We start from the raw sequence: 5690 nt of genomic DNA, 5'->3' as shown, positions 1-5690 counted from the left end.
TGAGTTTAATTGTGAAAATTGGGCTGCATAGGCAAGTTGGGCTGAAGGGCCTGTTTCCATGTTGTAGACCTCTATGACTATGACTGTTGGGTAGGGTTTAAACTAAATTAAAAATCACACGACACCAGATTATAGTCCAACAGGTTTATTTGGTTCATCAGGTAACTGACAAAGGAGCGGTGCTCCGAAAACTAGTGCTTCCAAATAAACCTGTTAGACTATAACCGGGTGTTGTGTGACTTAACTTTGTCCACCCCAGTCCAACACTGGCTCCTCCACATTTAAACTAAATTGGCAGGGAATGTGATCCAGAGAATGTTCAGCAGGTGGGAGATGTACAACCAAAATGAGAAGATTCCCAACAAGTGAGTCAAAGCATCTACTTTAATTCCAAGAGCCTCATGAACAAGACAGATAAGTTGAGGGCACAAATTAAAACATGAGGTAGTGGTGTAATTCCTGTTAACGAGACATGATTGTGAAGGGGACAAGATTGGCAGCTCTATATTCCAGAATAGAAGGTCTTCAGGAGAGACAGGGAAGCAGGAAAAAGAAGAGGAGATGTTGCAGTTTTGATCAGAGAATCAATTACAGCAGTAAGGAGGGATGACATTTTAGGCAGATCCTCAAATGAAGCCATATGGATAGAACTTAAAAACCAAAAACAGACCAATTACATTGCTGGGAGTGTACTACAGTGCCCCTAATAGCCTGAGAGAAATAGAACAGCAAATATGTAGGCACAGTGCAGATGTATAGAAGTAACTAGATGGTTACAGTTGGGGAGTTCATCTTTCCCAACGTTAACTGGAGTAGTCAAGATGTGAAAGGGAGTGGAATTCTTAAAAGGCATCCTGGATATCGAGGGATGTCCAGCGTTGGATTAAGAGAAATTGGGAGGCAGATGGTGGATACTGAGGGCTGAAAACAGTAGAAGTCCCAGAGGAGTATAGAATATGCAAGAGGGAACTTGAAAAGGGAGATTCAGAGAGTTGGGTGTGAAAGGATCGTGACAGAATAAAGGAAAATCCTGAGCTGTTTTTAAGATACATTAAGTGTAAAATGATACTGAGGAGCACAGCAGAAATTTGATCGTGGAGCCAGAGGAGGTAGGTAGGATTCTAAATGGATACTTTGAGTCAGTTTTCATTAGTGAGAGGGATGATATGGATATGGAAATTAGGGAGAAGGTCTTTGAGAGAATTAAAGAAATTAACACAGAGAAGAGCTTCTGAGTGTCTGGCAGATTAAATTAGATAAAACTCCTGGGCCAGGTGGAATGTATCCCAGGTTGTTAATTGAGGCAAGGGAGGAAAAGCAGTGGTGCTTGCAAAACTTTTCAATTTCTCTCTGACCACAGGAGAAAAGCTAGAGGACTGGAGGACAGGCAACGTACTATCGTTATTCGACATGGGAGCAAGGGATAAACTAGGAAACTACAGGCTAAATCAGTCTAACCTCCAGTTGGGACACTATTGGAAGCAATTCTGAGGCATAGAATTAATCTGCATCTGGAGAAGTAGGGATTAATGAAGAACAATCAGTATAGTTTTGTTAAGGGGAAGTAACGTCCGATCAATTTGACTGAATTTTTCGAAGAGGTGTATCCAGGTGTGTAGATGAGGGCAATGGTTTCAATGTAGTCTACTTGGACTTCAGCAAGGTGTTTGGTAAGGCCTAACATGAGAGACTGATAGCCAAGGTGTGATCCAAGGAAATTTAGCAAATGAGATCCACAATTGGCTCAGTGACACTGAGGGTGATGGTTGAGGAATGTTTTTCCAGTTGCAAGTCTATATCCAATGGGGTCCTACAGGGGTCATGATTTGGGCGGGGGGAGAGCTCATGTTTGTAGTTTAGGTAAATGAGTTTGACTTGAATGTAGGAGGGCTGTTCAGTAAGTTTGCAAATGGTGCGAAAATTGATGGTAAGGTAAGTTGTGAAGAGGCTAGCCTTAATTACAAGCTGGTCAGGTGGGGCTGATCAGTGACATATAGAATTCGATCTGGATAAATGTGAGGTAATGCACTTGGGCAGGACAATGATGACACGAGGATCTATGATGAACAGTAGGACCCTGGGAAGCACCGAGGATCAGAGGGACCTTGGTGTGCATAACAAAAACTTTTTCAAGGTGGGAATCTGGAATTCACTGCTTGCAAGGGTGGTTGAGGCAGAAACCCACGACATTGAAGTAGTATTTAGACTCTCATCCCATTTTCCAACACTACCAAGCACACAAGGCCAAGTGCTGGAAATTGGGATTAGAATAGTTAGGTGGTTGTTTTTTACTGCTGCAGACACGCTGTGCTGATTTCTGAGACACTGGACTTTAGTCGCTAAGATTTAGACAATCTAAATAGTTGCCTCTGCCATATCCCTCGCTTCCAGTTTCAATGGGTTCAATTCACCTGAAGTTTTCACCTACTCAGGTCATGAACTTGTATTTTTCTTTAGTTTCTCTATCTTCCTTCATGCTCTCCCTGAGCTCATGTTGTGCATGGGATTAACTTCCTGCTCTCTCCACCCTATTCCCACCAAATTGCCAACCAATCTCCACTCCACCTCAACCAAAGGTATTGGTCGCTCTCTCCTTTAGAATTGTCATCTTTATCCCCTCAAAAAAAAACCTCTTGGCTCCTACCATGTTCAGAACCTGCCTCCTTGCCTCCAAAGTTACAAGTGGCATCCTCTGTGCCTGAACTAAGGGTGAACTATTCCCTCTTGTAGCCTGACTTATCAACCTCCTCCAACATGTTCTCTTGGTGGTTGGCACTGGCCTTGCCTGCTTCTAGCTAATCATAGCCAGAGGACCTCCAGGAATCGGCTCTCTCCCCACTCCTACACCGTTACCTCTGGTGTCTCTGGGAAGAAGTCCTGAGATCTTGGATCAATAAGATGAAAGCTCCAGAAGCAGAAGACTTTTGAGGTATCAGGAAGAAAACCATTCTATTGAACACAAGTGTAAAGAAAACCCATGTTAAGGAATAATTCAGCTGAGTTAGCACTTTTAAAGGTCTCAGTGAGAGGCATGAACTGAAGAAAACATAATTGAATGAATGTGCAGCAATTTCTATCAGGAGAACTGTACTCATGCCACCAGACTAAGAAGCTTTCACGTAGAGATAGGAAGGATACCAGAATTGTCTATCAGAAAGATGTTGTGAAACTTGAAAGGGTTCAGAAAAGATTTACAAAGATGTTGCCAGGGTTGGAGGATCTGAGCTATGGGGAGAGGCTGAACAGGCTGGGGCTGTTTTCCCTGGAGCGTCGGAGGCTGAGGGGTGACCTTATAGAGGTTTACAAAATTATGAGGGGCATGGATAAGGTAAATAGGCCAAGTCTTTTCCCTGGGGTCGGGGAGTCCAGAACTAGAGGGCAAAAGGTTTAGGGCGAGAGGGGAAAGATATAAAGACCTAAGGGGCAACTTTTTCACGCAGAGGGTGGTACGTGTATGGAATGAGCTACCAGAGGATATGGTGGAGGCTGGTACAATTGCAACATTTAAGAGGCATTTGGATGGGTATATGAATAAGAAGGGTTTGGAGGGATATGGTGCTAGCAGGTGGGACTAGATTGGGTTGGGATATCTGGTCAGCATGGACGGGTTGGACCGAAGGGTCTGATTCCATGCTGTACATCTCTATGACTGCACGGAGGCTGAAGTATCTATGAGGGTATTGCAGTGATAAAAAGGTTGAATCTTTCTGATGGCTTTAATGAGATTAGTCCAGTAGCTCTTGTACAGTGTGAAATAGTCCGTCCTTTCATGTAATAAACTTATTTATTTTTGATAAAGGTACATTTGAAGATCTTTAAGGATATGTTCAGTGACTGACCTCTATGATAAATAATAAGAATAAATGATCTATCAAGTCAGGTTTCACTCTAAGGTCTGACCTTTCCAGTATTTAATAATGAACAGATAGACACAAATGTTCTCATAGGCATACCCAGGAGATAGCAATGGCTGTGATCTGAAACAAACTAAATCAGGAGTTGGACACAATGTATTCAATCACAATTGCACATCACTCAAGGAACAAATTAAGCAGACGCAGCTGATTCACTTGTCATAATAAGCCGATCTTCTGCCAGAGATACCTCTGCCTTCCATCTCAACTAATGTTTCTATTTTTTGTGACTGTTGGTCTCCTGTTTCAGGCTGTCAATGAAATGTCAAATCAGGTGAATCTGTTTTCAAACAGTAAATTAACCCAGAAAAATCCACTGAAACAGTTCATGCTGGATTTGAACTTTAATTGAGGTACTGCATTCCATATCATGACAACTGTATAAACTATATATTTCCATTTCTTATTGGTCAGAGTGTTGAGTACAGGAGTTGGGAGGTCATGTTGCGGCTGTACAGGACATTGATTAGGCCACTGTTCGAATATTGCGTGCAATTTTGGTCTCCTTCCTATCGGAAAGATGTTGTGAAACTTGAAAGGGTTCGGAAAAGATTTACAGGGTTGGCGGATTTGAGCTATAGGGAGAGGCTGAACAGGCTGGGGCTGTTTTCCCTGGAGCGTGGGAGGCTGAGGGGTGACCTTTATAGAGGTTTACAAAATTATGAGGGGCATGGATAGGATAAATAGGCAAAAGTCTTTTCTCTGGAGTCGAGGAGTCCAGAACTAGAGGGCATAGGTTTAGGGTGAGAGGGGAAAGATAGTAAAGAGACCTACGGGGCAACTTTTTCACACAGAGGGTGGTACGTGTATGGAATGAGCTGCCAGAGGAAGTGGTGGAGGCTGGTACAATTGCAACATTTAAGAGGCATGAGGATGGTTATATGAATTGGAAGGGTTTGGAGGGATATGGGATGGGTGCTGGCAGATGGGACTCGATTGGGTTGGGATATCTGGTCAACATGGACAGGTTGGACCGAAAGGTCTGTTTCCATGTACATCTCTATGACTCTATTTGGCTCTCAAACAGTTACTGCACCCTATTCCCCTGTCCCATTCTACCAGCTTCACAAAGCTAAATTCGACAGTGTTGTTTTATTTTTATTTTGTCACGAGATGTATACATCACTGGCAAATCCAGCAATTACCCATCCCTGACTGCCCTTGAGCTTAGGAGCTTGCTTGTCCATTTGAGACAGCTGTTTAACTACCTTCCCCTGATTCTGGAGCCACATTTAGGCCAGACCCTGCAAGAACAGCAGATTTCTTTCCCAGAAGGGTTTTTATGATGATCAACAATGACTTTCTGGCTGGAATTAGATTAATTTGATCCAAAATTGATTCTTCCACAGGACCATACATTCATCACCTTCACAATATCACCCCATTCAAGTTTCAATTCTTTAACGTTTCCCACAAGTCCCTAATCGTACAAACTCTAACTTGTATTCTGCATCTTTCTCTGAAATCTCTACAAACCCTCCTCGTCAATTTTTGTATACTTCCCAATGTATCACTTTGAAAATGTTTACCATCTACAAATATCTTTGGGATTTTACCCTACTGTGCACCTATCTTCTCTTCTAAGAACACTATGTCCCCCAACTCCACCATTTCTGATCCTGCAATCTTGTTTCCCCTCAATATGTAACTTTCAGTCACCTTCTCTCAACAAAGATGTGAGCCTGTGCTCCAACCATCACTGATATTATTGGAACACATGGGTTGTATCTTTCCTCAGGACATTTCATGCATCTGCTTAGTGGACAAAAGACACTT

The sequence above is a fragment of the Chiloscyllium plagiosum genome, chromosome 40, assembly GCF_004010195.1.
Source record: "Chiloscyllium plagiosum isolate BGI_BamShark_2017 chromosome 40, ASM401019v2, whole genome shotgun sequence".
NCBI classification, from domain to species: Eukaryota; Metazoa; Chordata; class Chondrichthyes; order Orectolobiformes; family Hemiscylliidae; genus Chiloscyllium; species Chiloscyllium plagiosum.
Note: the sequence above shows the minus strand (reverse complement) of the source record.